General features: G+C 50.2%; 1 protein-coding gene across 15 annotated transcripts in view; it reads right to left on the minus strand.

Moving 5' to 3' along the window:
- Positions 1–14932, minus strand: part of PITPNM2 (phosphatidylinositol transfer protein membrane associated 2) — a 159753-nt gene that overhangs the window by 137204 nt on the left and 7617 nt on the right. The window lies entirely within an intron of this gene.

Here is a 14932-nt window from a genome sequence, read left to right on the forward strand (position 1 = left end):
GGACAGCTGGGTTCATGACACCCAAACTTCATCTGCATCTTGGTAGCTCCGGCCAGTTGGATGACTCACCCATCCCTGAAAGACTGAGTTATACCGAGGGCTCGCTGTTTATTCAGAGAGAGACAAGAAATGCCATGGAGAAAGAGCAGGATCATCACCAGGGAAACATGAAGGATGCCTCAGTCCCCAACAAACTGGTTCATTCAGTGTCCTTGAGCTGGTTTATTTAATTTTATTCATTTATTTATGGTTGTGCGGGGTCTTCATTGCTGTGCACGGGCTTTCTCCAGTTGCAGCGAGCGGGGGTTACTCATCGTTGCGGTGCTCAGGCTTCTCATTGCAGCGGCTTCTCTTGTTATGGAGCACGGGTTCTAAAGCGTGGGCTTCAGGAGCTGTGGTACATGGGCTTAGTTGCTCCACAGCATGTGGAATCTTCCTGGACCAGGGATTGAACTGGTGTCCCCTGCAATGGCAGGAGAATTCTTAACCATTAATCCACTAGGGAAGACGTCATCTTTTTTTTTAATTGGCCACCATACCATCTTATTACTTCTAAATATTGTATCTATTTTGAAGCCCTAACCTGTATCCATCTCAAAACATTAATTTTGCAACCTTGTTTCTCAGTCTTCTGCTCCGCATCTTTCCTAGCCCATAGCACTAGCTTCACTCTGAAGTGATGATTTTTAGTGAGAGAGGTTCTTGCAACTAACATTAAGGGAATTCCACTTAGAGCAGAGTTTTTAAATGCTTGGCCCCCAGATCTCTTTTGGACACATTCTCCAGTAGCATTCTGCACCTCTTGGAAAACGCTGTAGAGTGTTTCACTCTTAAGGATTAAGTTGCTACTGATCAGAGATGCTCTTTGTCATGCGGAAATCTATTCCTACCCTTTAACTGTTATGTTTTTAAGAGCAATGGGTGTTGAACTTGATTAAATGCTTTTCTGACATCTACTGAAAGCATCTAAGTTCTTTTTCTTCCTCTTTTTTTTTTCCCTTTTGGTAGATTTCCTCATCTTTAATCATCTGCTTATAACTTTAAGTCTGGTCCACGACCCAGTGTACCGACCCCTGTGCCGGGAGCCAGACTAGGGCAGCAAATAGCTCTTGCATACAGAGGAAAGTGGGGGGTACAGAACATGGAAAACACAGACAGCTGAACAGCACGCTAGCATTTGTGAATTCATGTATCACACAAAAGTCACAGTGAGAACCCAAGGAACCACACGAGTTAAGCGAATCACAGAGGGCTTCCTGTAGGAGGCGACAGAGGGAATTTAGAGACAGGCTGGAAATGAGGGCATCTGGATTTGAGTCTTGCCCCCCATGGAGCCCAAGAACATGATTTCCTGGCCTCTAATTTTGTCAAGGCTATGGTTTTTCCAGTAGTCATGTATGGATGTGAGAGTTGGACTGTGAAGAAAGCTGAGTGTCAAAGAATTGATGCTTTTGAACTGTGGTGTTGGAGAAGACTCTTGAGAGTCCCTGGGACTGCAAGGAGATCCAACCAGTCCATTCTGAAGATCAGTCCTGGGTGTTCTTTGAAAGGAATAATGCTAAAGCTGAAACTCCAGTACTTGGGCCACCTCATGCGAAGAGTTGACTCGTTGGAAAAGACCCTGATGCTGGGAGGGATTGGGGGCAGGAGGAGAAGAGGACGACAGAGGATGAGATGGCTGGATGGCGTCACTGACTTGATGGACGTGAGTTTGAGTGAACTCCAGGAGTTGGTGATGGACAGGGAGGCCTGGCGTGCTACAATTCATGGGGTCGCAAAGAGTTGGACACGACTGAGCGACTGAATGGAACTGAATTTTGTCAGCAATAAAACAGAAATAATCATAGACCACGAGACCTTCAGAGGCATCCAGGTTAGCCTCCTTCATTTGCAAACACTAGAGGCAGAGGATCAAAGGGAAGTGATTTGTTCAAGATCATCGAGCCATCCCTACTGTTTATCTTGGTTCCAAGGGGAGGGGGAGAGAAACAAAGACAACCTGGAGATCTTGGGCAGAAAGGAAGCAGAGAACACCCGGTGTGTCATGACCCTTCCCCTGTAATAAACATTATTGTTGTCTCCTTGAAAGCAGGCTGAGTCAGGCGGCAGCCCGTGTGCTGTTCTCAAGGTGCAGAGGCCAGCGGTCAGAGGAGCCTAGACGGGAAGAGGGGAGGTCCTGGAGCCGCCCCTGCAGCAGCCCCAGGTCTCCTGCATCAACACACTTGTGCAGACGTACATGGATGGCTTTGCAATCACTCATTCACTCCCCTATTCATTCTGCAAGTACGGAGCCCATACTGAAGCATGTCCCCCAAGTTCATGTCCTCCTTGGAACCTCAAAACTTGAACTTATGTGGAAATATGATCTTTGCAGATGTAATTAAGTGAAGTTAGGCTGGGTTGGGGGCAGGGGCCTGGATCCAGTATGACTGATGTCTTTTTTTTTTTTTTTTGGCTGCCCTGGGTCTTCACTGCTGTGGGCTTTCTCTGGTTGTGGTGAGCATGGGCTAGTTTTCATTGCAATATGCAGGCTTCTCGTTGCAGTTGTTTCTCTTGCTGTAGGGTGTGCAGGCTCAATACCTGTAGCACACTACGTGGCTTAGTTGCCCTGTAGCAGGTGGGATCTTCCTGGACCAGGGGTCGAAGCTGTGCCCCCTGCATTGGCAGGTGGATTCTTAACTCTTGGACCACCAGGGAAGTCCCTGATTGGTGTTCTTATACAAAGAGGAGAAGAGATACAGAAATAGATGCACACAGAGGGAAAACAACCACATGAAGACAGAGGCAGAGATGGCGGGATGGGGGGTACATCTATAGGCCAAGGAGAGCTGAGGATAGCCAGCCACCACCATGAGCGAGGGATGTGTAAGACTCTCCCCTTAAGCCTCCAGGAGGAAGCAATCCTAAATTTGGACGTGTGGTCTCCTGAACCAAGAAAGAACAACTCCTCTTGTTTTAAGCCACCCAGTTTGTGGTGCTTGATTATGCAGCCCCAGGAGCCCCAGAGTTTGCCCCATGGAACCTCTTGCTGGGAGGGAGAGCGGGTGTTTGATTGGAATCCTTCAAACCACATTATCGCCATCAGCAGGCTGGTCTTCCCAGCCACCATGCCATACATGGCCTGTGAGTGAGCGTCCCAGCCTCCCTAGGCCAGACACAGAAAACCAAGTGCTCCTTAAGCTGTGAGGCCCCAGGTACCACTCAACACACTTTGCACACATTGTCCTCTAAACGTCATACGCATGTGCTCAGGTGTTCAGTCGTGTCCAACTCTGCGACCGCATAGACTGTAGCCCACCAGGCTCCTCTGTCCTTGGCATTCTCCAGGCAAGAATACTGGAGTAGGTTGCCATTTCCTTCTCCAGGGGATCTTCTTGACCCAGGGATCGAACCCACATCTCCTGACTGCCAGGCAGACTCTTTAAAGCCCACTTTAAAAGTCAGTTTCAGCCAAAAGGCAGGTGAGGACACAACAAATCTGAGAGAGCAGTCCGTGCCAGAACCATACTCCAAATCTGGACTGTCTGCATGGGGGTGGGGGGAACACGCTCTTTTGCATACCCACTTCCCAGCTCCCCCAGGGCTGTAGCACCTGCCCCTGGCAGGCCTGTCTCCCACTCATTTGCAGCTGTGGGGACCCCAGGCAGTTGGCATCTGGTCTTTGATGGTATTTATCTTTCCACTCCCTGAGAGCAAGCGAGAGCCATAAAAGGCCACGCCCAACGTCAGGTGCGCAAGCGTTTCGTACAGACAGATGTCGTTCACACGTGGCGACCAGGCCTGGCCACTAATGGACAGGGACGCCTCCCCCGGGAGCGCGAGAGCCTGGGATGCAGCTCACAGCTCAACTCACTGCTGAGCTGCAGGGCCTTGGCCAGGCCACAGGTGTGGACATCTCCCAGTGCCTGGACCAGGCCAGGCACTCCACAAGCAAAAGCAAGATGTGAGCCACCACAAGGCCCACTTGAGGTTCTAGCACAAGCCTGAGACTTCTGTTTGGGTACCATCTTAATGCTTTTTGGCCATGGGACATGTGGGATCTTAGTTCTCTGACTAGGGATGTAACCCGTGCAGTGGAAGTATAGAATGTTAACCGCTGGACTGCCAGGGAAGTCCTCCATTTGAATCATTTTTAAGTGCACAATTCAGTGGCATTGAGGCTATTCCCAGTGTTGTGCAATCACCATGGCTATTTCCAGAATATTTTCATCACCTCAAACAGAAGCTCTGTCCCCTCTAACTCCCACCCCCAGCCCCCGGTAAGCACTGCTCTCCTTTCTGCCTCTGAATTTGCTATTCTCAGCACCTCATACAAGTGGAATCACACAATATTGCCTTTTTGTGTCTGGCTTCTTTCTCTTAGCATCGTGTTTTCAAGGATCATTCATGTGGTAGCTTGTGTCAGTACTTCATTCCTTTTTGGCCACGTAATATTCCATCATATGGCTATACCACACCATTTCTTTTATCCATTTATCAGCTGATGCACTGGGTGGTTTTCAGCTCTGGCTATTGTGAATAATACTGCTAAGAAAACAGGTGTATAAGTACCTGTTTGATTCCCTGCTTTCAATGCTTTGGAGTAGAATAACGCACGAGTAGAATTCTAGTAGCATTGTTTTGTATGGGTGGACCACATTCTATTAGCCCATCATCAGTTGGTAACCAGACAGAGGACCCAGAGATCAAATCACCAACATCCGCTGGATCATCAAGAAAGCAAGAGAGCTCCAGAAAAACGTCTACTTCTGCTTTATTGACTACACCAAAGCCTTTGACCATGTGGATCACAACAAACTGTGGAAAATTCTCAAAGAGATGGGAATACCAGATCACCTTACCTGCCTCCTGAGAAATCTGTATGCAGGTCAAGAAGCAACAGTTAGAACTGGACATGGACCAACAGATTGGTTTCAAATTGGGAAAGGAGTACGTCAAGGCTATATATTGTCACCTTGTTTATTTAACTTATATGCAGAGTACATCATGCGAAATGCTGGGCTGGATGAAGCACAAGCTGGAATCAAGACTGCCAAGAGAAATATCAATAACCTCAGATATGCAGATGATACCACCCTATGGCAGAAAGTGAAGAAGAACTAAAGAGTCTCGATGAAAGTCAAAGAGGAGAGTGAAAAAGTTGGCTTAAAACTCAATATTCAGAAAACTAAGATCATGACATCCGGTCCCATCACATGGCAAATAGATGGGGAAACAATGGAAACAGTGAGAGACTATTTTGGGGGGCTCCAAAATCACTGCAGATGGTGACCGCAGCCATGAAATTAAAAGACACTTGCTCCTTGGAAGGAAAGCTATGACCAACCTAAACAGCATATTAAAAAGCAGAGACATTACTTTGCCAACAAAGTTCTGTCTAGTCAAGGCTATGGTTTTTCCAGGGGTCATGTATGGATGTGAGAGTTGGAATATGAAGAAAGTTGAGCACCGAAGAAGTGATGCTTTTGAACTGTGGTGTTGGAGAAGACTCTTGAGAGTTCCTTAGACTGCAAGGAGATCCAATCAGTCCAGCCTAAATGAAATCAGTCCTGAATTTTCATTGGAAGGACTGATGCTGAAGCTGAAACTCCAATACTTTGGCCAACTGATGAGAAGAACTGACTCACTGGAAAAGACCTTGATGCTGGGAAAGACTGAAGGCGGGAGAAGGGGACAACAGAGGATGAGATGGTTGGATGTCATCACTGACTCAATGGACATGAGTTTGAGCAAGCTCTGGGAGCTGGTGAAGGACAGTGAAGCCTGGCATGCTGCTGTCCATGGGGTTGTGAAGAGTCAGACACGACTGAGTGACTGAATGAACTGAACCTGGTGTTGCTGCTTTCCTTTTTTCTCTTTGGCCATGCCACTCGTGGGATCTTAGTTCCCCGACTAGGGATGGGGTCCAGGCTCTCGGCAGTGAAAATGTGGAGTCCAAACACCGAATCACTAGGGAATTCCCAGTAACTCTGTGTTTAATCACTTAAAGAACCACTAAACTGCTTTCCACAGTGGCTGCACCATTCTACATCCCACCAGCCAGGGGACAGGGATTCCCATTTTTCCACAGCCTCGTGAACACTTGTTATTTTCCACTTTGGGATACTAGTCAAGCCTGAGATGCCAGAAGAAGGGAAGAGACAAGCGCGCCCGGGGCCCTGGACATGGCCTGCTGGCACCTGTGCACTTCAGCCTGCTCTCTGCAGGGCTGCACGGGTGCGGGCTGGAGAGTTGAGAGCATTCGGTTCAGTTCCAGCACTGGTGTTTGTGGCTGTGCGACGCTGGACACAGACTTTAACCGCTGGGAGCCTTAGTCACATCCTCTGTGGGAACCGAGCTAACGCCCCAAGTGTCACTTCCCACAGGAGGTGGGGCTGTGAATCTATGAGAGCAACAGAAGGAAGAGTATTTTCAGCAACTCTACAGGGGGATACAGAGGTGGTAGAAAGAGGGGGGCAGGGTTAACCTCCCTTGATAGATCGCTTATGATCGTGTCTGGACAGGACTAGAATACGTTCCCCTTCAACCTCCTCTTTTTCTGCCTATTCAAAAAAGTTTTTTGTTTTAATTAATTAGTTAAGTTTTGGCTGCTCTGGGTCTTCGGTGCTGCACGTAGGCTTTCTCTAGTTGGGCGAGCGGGGGATACTCTAGTTGCGGTGCTCGGGCTTCTCATTCTAGTGGCTCGTCTTGTTTCGGAGCTGGAGGGCTTCAGTAGTCGCCGCACTGGGGCCCTAAAGCACAGGCTCAGCAGCCGTGGCACAGGGGCTTCGTTGCCCCTCGGCATGTGGGAACTCCCCGGACCAGGGACTGAAACTGCATCCCCTGCATTGGCAGGCAGACCCTTCACCACTGGACCACCAGGGAAGTCCTCTTTCTCTGCCTTTGATTGGAGAAGCCAAAATATGGGGAAAAGTAGAAAGACAAAGAGGGAATAGGAAGAATGCTAGATGACCGACTGAGGGCGACCTTGCATCGGAATAATTACCGGACACAGACACACACCCCAGTGTACACACACACACGCACACACACTGACAGTTCTTGAGTCACATCATGGATTCAAAGTTTGTCTGAATTTCTTATGTCACCAGATCGAGAGAAGCACACAGACAGCAGGAATTACAACCCAAATTTTCAGAGGAGGAAATGAAGGCCCAAAGAAGTGGGGTCACACACAGCCCAGTCCAAGTGGGGCCTCTGGACACGAGTGCAGCTCAGCCAAACCATAAGACAGCCATGGACACCGAGCTCCACTCAGGGCCCAGGCCCACGGCTTGTTCTTCCAAAGCAGCAGCAGCATAGGTCTGTCTGTGTCTGTCTCTCTCTCACATACATACCCAGTGACTGAGGTCTCCACCGAGCAGCCAAGGCTACATTCCAGGAAAGAAACAGGACCCTTTTTCCTCTCACCAGCAGGAAAAGCACATAGCCTCGTGGGCCCCCAGCCGGCATCTCCATAGTGACAGAATCACAGAGGCTGTGGGGCTAAAAATAAAGCTTCCACTTTCTGAAACCCCCGTCTGCTTAGCTCCAGCTGCATGAGGGCTTGGTGATGCTCCGTGGCCAACACCTAAACAGCGAAGAGGGGCCCTCTGCCCTGAGGACGGGGGACAGACAGCACACCCGGGACACTAGGAACAAAAGACCACCTGTACTCTCACGAAAGAGTTCCCGAAGGTTGTCACCCACAGGCTCCCAGACAAAAGGGCTCCATGTGTGTAATGACAGCAAGCAAAAGGCGCCCCAGCTTCCATGCACAAACGTCCCCACACGTGCACAAGCAACCCGTTCATGGCAGCCCTTGGGAGGCACCTCTTAAGCCTTGAAACTAATAAGTGTTCCTTTTCCAGAAGTACCAAGGGTTTGCAAGTTTTCCCACTTAAAAAAAAAAAAAAAGATTTTCAAAATGCTTAGCTCCCCAGGCAGGCTCTCAAAAACCTACTTCACTGCAAAAATGGGTGCAGTGTATGGTAAATGGTCTAAAACAGTCATTTAGCCAAGGGCTTCCCCGGTGGCTCACAGAGCTTCCCCAATAGCTCAGTTGGTAAAAAAAAAAAAAAAAAAAAAAAAATCTGCCTACAACGCAGGAGACCCTGGTTTGATTCCCAAGTCAGCAAAATCCAAAATCCGCTGGAGAAGGGATAAGCTACTCGAGCATTCTTGGGCTTCCCTGGCGGCTCAGCTGGTAAAGAATCCGCCTGCAATGTAGGAGACCTGGGTTTGATCCCTGGGTTGGGAAGATCCCCTGGAGAAAGGAAAGGCTACCCACTCCAGTATTCTGGCCTGAAGAATTCCACAGACTGTAGAGTCTATGGGGTGGCAAAGAGACAGACACTACTGAGCAACTTTCACTTTCACTTTCCCTGGTGGCTCAATGGTGAAGAATCCACCTGTCAATGCAAGAGACGTGGGTTCAATCCCTGGGTCAGGAAGATCCTCCGGAGAAGGAAATGGCAACCCACTCTAGTATTCTTGCCTGGGAAGTCCCGTGGACAGAAGAGCCTGGCAGGCTACAGTCTATGGGGTCAAGAAGAGTTGGATGTGACTGAGCACACACACACAGATGGATTTTTTTCAGAGCCAGACTGCCTGGACTTGAATGGCACCTTTGGGGTAGCCAGCTTTCTGTTTTGGGCCTCAGTTTTCTCATCTGCACAATGGGACTAACTGCAGGGTGCCATTGAGGACCAGGCATAGACTAGGTGCTTCAAGAGCTCAGTTATTCAGCTGTCTGGGGGTCCTGTCCTTGGTGGGTCAGCCTGAGAACCCGCTAGCAAATGGACATTCCAACTGAGAACAGCTTTTCAAAGGGCCAGCTGTGCATCAGCTGGAAACTCCCCATCTTAGCCAGCAATTTGCACACACTGAAACCCCGCCCCGCCAACTCTCCATCTACATGACCTTCCCCAAATCAACCCTCAGCCTCGGCTTATCTTCTAAATAATCTATAACATGGATCACAACGAACGATTCCCAGTATGATTATTAACTATATTATGGCTCATTTTAAACAGCCTTAAAATTCGCACAATGAATGCAACTCCTCATTAGTCACACAGCCCTGAGTTAATAATTAAGCAGCCTTAATTGGTGGATGTGGAAAGGCATGGCGCAGCTTCCTAGGCACCACTGCACACGGAACCAGCCCAGCCCTATAATGGATTTCCTAAGTCAGCTCACAGAGCTAATTCACATCGAAAGTTAATTAGCCTAATGAAGGCAAGTGCGACTTAGTGACTTCCAGCCTGATTCTGCTCTGACTCAGCCACCCCAGGAGGCTGCCAATGCCATCCTCCTGGGTTCGATTTCCTGGAGCTCCAAGGAAGGGGCCCCAGGGACGGTGCTTCGGGGAACCATGTGTTCCTGGCTCCCCGACTGCGATCAGCTGGGAGTCAGCGAGCACTCAGAAGGCCACAGAGAGGCAGGATGCACCTCCTTGTGGAGTTCGTTCTGGAATCTCTGCAAGGGAGGGAACCTTCCAGCAAGTGGAAGTCATAGGTGAGCCCCAGTGAGGGGGAGGGCCAGGCACCACCAACCTTCATAACCTATGACTGGTGAAGACCAGGACTGTCCCTTGTCCCTGACCAGGAAGATAGCAGCTCACATATGCAGGGCAGCTGACAATCCACAAAACTACCCTCTCATTCAGACTCTCGCTGCGTCCTCCCCTGGGAGGGAGCATCGCTGGATGGATACAGAAACCAAGGCCCAGAAAGGCAGGCTCATCAAAGGCCACTCATCTTGGAAATGGCACAACTCAGATCTCCCAGACCCCCAGGCCCTCCTGGTCCAGCTGTCTCTCACTGTTCCTCGTTCAGGGGCAAGCCAAAGTCAACATCTTGCTGGCCCAGAAACAGCCCAAGTGTCCATCAACAGGAAAACAGAATCTATCTATATACAGTGGCATATTACTCGGCCAAGAGAAGAAGGAAATTCTGACACAAGCTACAATGCAGGTGAATCTGAAGGACATTATGCTCAGTGAAACAAACCAGACCTCAAAAGGACAAATACTGTATGATTCCACTTATTCGAGGCACCCAGAGAGAACCTGCAGAAACAGAAAGCAGAACGGTGGGTGCCAAGGGCTGGAGGGAAGAGGACGTTGTCGTTTAACGGGGACAGAGTTTCAGTTTGGGAAGAGGAAGAAGTTCTGGACAGGGATGGGGGTGATGGTTGCACAATAGGGTGAATGTACTTAATGCCACGCGACTGCTGAAAAATGGTCACGGCAGTAAATTTGACATTATGTGTATTTTACCATTCACACACACAAAAATGAAGTACTGATATCTGCTACAACATGGGTAAACCTTGAAAACATCATGTTACATGAGAGAAGCCAAAAACCAAAGGTCACACAGTGTAAGATTCCATTCGTTGGGTGGCCAAAAAGTTTGCTGGGGTTTTTCCGTAAGATCGTATGGAAAAAAACCAAATGGATTTTTTTTTTTTTTGTCCAACCTAATATTTGAAATAATCGGAACAGATAAATCTATAGAGGCAGAAAACAGAAGAGTGGTGGCCACAAGCCAGGGGAGGAGAGAGAAGGGAGGAGACTGCTGATGGGTGTGGGGTCTCCTTTCGGGGTGGTGAGGATGCTCTAGGATGAGACAGAGGTGGTGGTCGCACAGCACTGAGAACATAGCATGTGCCACTGAATTGCACATTTACAAGTGGTCAGTTCTCTGTTACATGAATTCCACTACAAATTTTTAAAGAAGGCCAGGAAAGAAAACCCCGTATTCTCTTCTCCTGCACCCATCTGCCTTCCCCTCTCCTGCATCCACACCCTCACCCAGCACCCTCATTCTCTGCCGGGCATGTGTCCAGTGGCCCTTCCTGGCCCTTCCATGCGCTGCACACCCTGCAACCTCCATTTTCCCTCTGCGTCCAGCCTGAGCACAGTCAGAGGCTTGGAATCCTCCTGAGTGTATGTCCTTCCGAGCAGGCTGGATTCTAGGGAGAGCAGGAGAAATCTGGAAGGCAGCCTCCTGGGAGAGCAGGTGGGCCAGACTGCCTTCCCCAAGTTTCCTCCCGTCAGAGGCTTCGTTAAACCCTCTTCTTGGACTTCTCTGCTGGTCCAGGGGTTAAGAATCCTCCTGCCAATGTAGGGGACGTGGGTTCCATCCCTGGTCCGGGAAGATCCTATGGGCCTCACAGCAACTGAGCCCAGGCTCTGCAACCACTGAGCCCGAGCACCTAGAGACTGTGCTCCACAACGAGAAGCCACTGCAATGAGAAGCTGGCGCACAGCAACAAAGATCCAGCACGGCCCCAAATAAAAATGAATTAACAATAAAATCCTCTTTCAAGTTCAGAACCAGGCAAGGTGCTCCAGGAAGCCAAAAAGGCATACCTCAGCCCTGCCCGGGGAGCGGTGCTGGCTAGGACACCTGGACCCTAGGAGCCACCTGGAGAGGATGACAGTCCTAGAGTGGCCTACACAGTGTGGAGGGCCCCAGGGAAAAACAAACCCTCTAACTCTTGCCCATCGGACTCCGGCCTGAGCTAGAGAATCTCACGGGGACCCACCTGTGTCTCTTCTCCACCCAGTGGCCACTGGGCCTCCCGCTCTCCCAGCCTGGAGGAACCCGGAGATAGCAGGGCAGCCGATCGCAGTGCTGCTGGGAGACACAAAGCGCTGGCCTCTGCCTGCTCCCCTCCCTGCTGCCACGTCTTTTCTAATGAGGGAGAGAAAGGGCACAAGTGGGGCAGAAAGAGGGGTAAAACCCAGAACAAAGTGACCCACTGCCACTGGATGGGTCAAAGAGGATGGTGAGCAGGGCGCACCCACCATGGTGGACGAGGCCCCGTCCACTCTGAACTGTGCCCTTTAAAAGCACACCTGCCCTGCCCCTCCCCCACGCACGGGCATCCTGATACAGCCAGTCTGAAAGCTGCTCTCACTTCAGGGAAGGGAAAGGCACCACTTCCCAGGACCTCAAAGACACACAACACGCAGGGCCTCTGACCACAGCCTCCTGGGTGTGTGGCTACAAGACTCGACAATGGGGAGCCCAGGGGGCCCCCAAGTCATGCCCACGTTGTGATCCCAGAGCACACTGCCCTGTCTCAGGAATCTATGATAAATCCTGGTCTACATCCATGGTGCTTTGGGCCTCTTTGAAGAGCAAAGGCTACAGAACAAGAAAATAGAAATTCTGTTTTCTTCTCTGGGTAAAAAATGAAACAAAAAATTCACACAAACCCAAACCGAAAACTTCTGGGCACTGTTCAGACTGAACTGCATCAGGACATACTCATGGAGTTTTTGTTGCTGTATTTGGCCACACGGCAGGTTTTCCAGGATCTTAGCTCCCCAATCAGGGATTGAACCCCAGGCCTCAGCAGGGAAAGCCATGAGTCCTGACCACTGGACCATCAGGCAACTCCCCCGATGGATTTATAAGCAACAACATAACAACATGGCATGGGTCATGGAAGGAATGCAGCGGCATGAACTTGAAGAATCAAGGACCCCAGTAGGACAAGAATCCTGGCCAGCCATTAACTTGCTCTATGGTTGGCCCAAATCATGCCCTCCCTGAGCTGTAGTGTGTGTGAAATGTGACAGCTACAAGCACTGGATGCCAAATCAAGACTGCTTCCAGCCTCAGGTTCCCCACCTGTAAAATGGGCACAGCAGCACTTCTGGGAGTTAAGTGAAAAGCAACAGGCAGAAGCTCTCTGGGCCACGGAGGGTACGACCCAAAACATGGAGGAATGAGAAAGGACGTTTTCCCTCTGGATCTCTAGCCACTACCTCTCCCCAAATGGTCATCAGTTGGCCCTGAGTTACCTCCCGGCCACTGTACTGGGCACAGGGGACTCAAAGTCAAATAAGCCCAGGACCCTGAGCCTGCAGAGCAGCTAGGCTTGACTGGGGGATCCCCATAGTCTGGAGAGGGAAGAGTTGCCTTCTCCTTGGGCAGGAATCTCAGGATCCAGAAAAGTCCACTATGAAGTATCAACCTGTCTGGTTATGTGATGGGTGCCTTTATCAGCCTGAACCCTCCAGACACCAGTCCTGTAGCTCTCAGGCCACCAAGACAAACTCAAGTGAACCAAACATCTCAAATTTCACAAGCCCACCTCCCTCCAGTTCACAACCGCATCTTGAGTCTCAAGCCTTCTCCCCATCCAGTCTGGGGTGGTAAGGTTTCGGGCAAATGGAAAGTCATTCCTCCTGAAAGATCAAACCCGTGGATTTTTTTTTTTTCCCCAACACTCCTTCCACTCTCCTATTCTCTTAAGATGCTGAATTCCTCTTTTCCCCCGCTGCTGCAAAATCAGACAGCACATTTCTCAGGAAAGGGGACAGTCAGCCAGGAAAAATAACTAGGTATAAAGAGACAGCAATGGGTGTGATTGGCGCTCTAAACCTTGGTACCTAAGGAGTGAAGGGCAGGCTGCGCTGGTCAGCTCTCATCACCATGAGCTCACGACGCTCGGGTGAGTCATCGAGGCTAAGACCCGAAATAAAACCAGTGGCTCGGGAACTCAGCTGAATACTGATGGAGTGATATGTTCCCTGCCTCCCCTGGCTACTCCTGGTGGCAAAAGCTCAGGCTACATGGCCCCCAAGTATAAAAATTAATGAGCTCTTTTCCATACTGGGTTAATGCAAATTGTGCTCTGGATCAATTAAATCGGCCACTTCAGAACTTTGCTTGGCTGCGTTGGGAAATGTCACAGGCGTGGGGGGACAAAATGAGGTCTTAAGTTATGCATGTCCATCTGACGGCTCAACAAGGGGGAGTGCTTTCAGAACTCGAAGCTTTTGTTATTAATGGTGTTTTAGTGTTGGGTTCTTAAACACATCAAACAAATTTCCTTCAAACTGGTAGTTACTGACTGCCACGGGGAAGGCTGCAGGCCTCCCACCTCCCAGATGGCTCAACCACAATGAACGCGTGGCCTGTCAGATGCACAACACTGACGAACTAATTGAAATATGCTGTGGGAAGCCAACCCCAAATAAATGTGAAATAGCGGCTTCCTTACGCCAGAGCCCGCCTGCCGAACGCCCTCCCTGGCTGGCCATCCGTACCGGCTGAGCGGTCCCCTGGCTCCGAGAGCGCCACCTCTGTGTGGTTTTCAATGGACTTAAATGTCTTTTTTTTTTTTTTTCCCATTGTGATTACCCGAGAGGGAAAAATTCTAATTGCAGAAAATGTTTGGTTTTCCTCCCTCTTATGGGAAAAAAAGAGAAACCCTGCAAGTGGAAAGTCAACTCTCACGAAGTGCCCAGGAAACAATTATTGGGCCCTCAGGCAGGATGGAGGGAAGAAATGGACCCATGGGCAATAAAGAGGCCTTGACCGGCCTCCAGAGCTGCGGGCAGCCCTGTGCAGATGGATGCTGGTCCCTGTCGGAACTGGGAATGGCCACCCCAACGTCTGCCCCTGGCCCTTCAAGGAGGGTTTTCAAGGGGCTGTAAAGAGACAGCAGATGGACAGCCCATCTTTCACCCGCTTCGCGCAGGGCGCTGGCGCCTAGTGGGCTCTCCCTGGGGCCTGACTCCTCCGTCGACCACAGCCAGGTGAGGCCAGGAGGCCGCAGGGCCTGACTCGGTCCGGCAGGGCTGCAGCGGGAGATAGCTCTTGCCCTGCCTCACAGCATAGCAGATGAGTCAGCCAGGCCCTACGGAGACCTGGGCAGTAGTCCCCGGCTGCTAAAAGAGAAAATTGCATCCTTCAAGGGGAACCATCTCCGAAAAGGGAAATAAAGAACCTTGGAGAAAAGAAATAGCAATAACTCCTATGACCTGTGTACCAACTCTTCAAGGGGCACAAGCGACAGAACATTTTTGTAAAGGTGTCCAGGAGTAAGAAAGCCAGGATTGGAGGCGTGGGGCCCCAGGAAGCCCCATGCTGGCCCGAAGTGCCTCCCTAGGAGCATCATTCCTTTGGGTGACAGGCTGCCCTCA

This window comes from Bubalus bubalis, chromosome 17 (genome assembly GCF_019923935.1).
Source record: "Bubalus bubalis isolate 160015118507 breed Murrah chromosome 17, NDDB_SH_1, whole genome shotgun sequence".
NCBI lineage: Eukaryota > Metazoa > Chordata > Mammalia > Artiodactyla > Bovidae > Bubalus > Bubalus bubalis.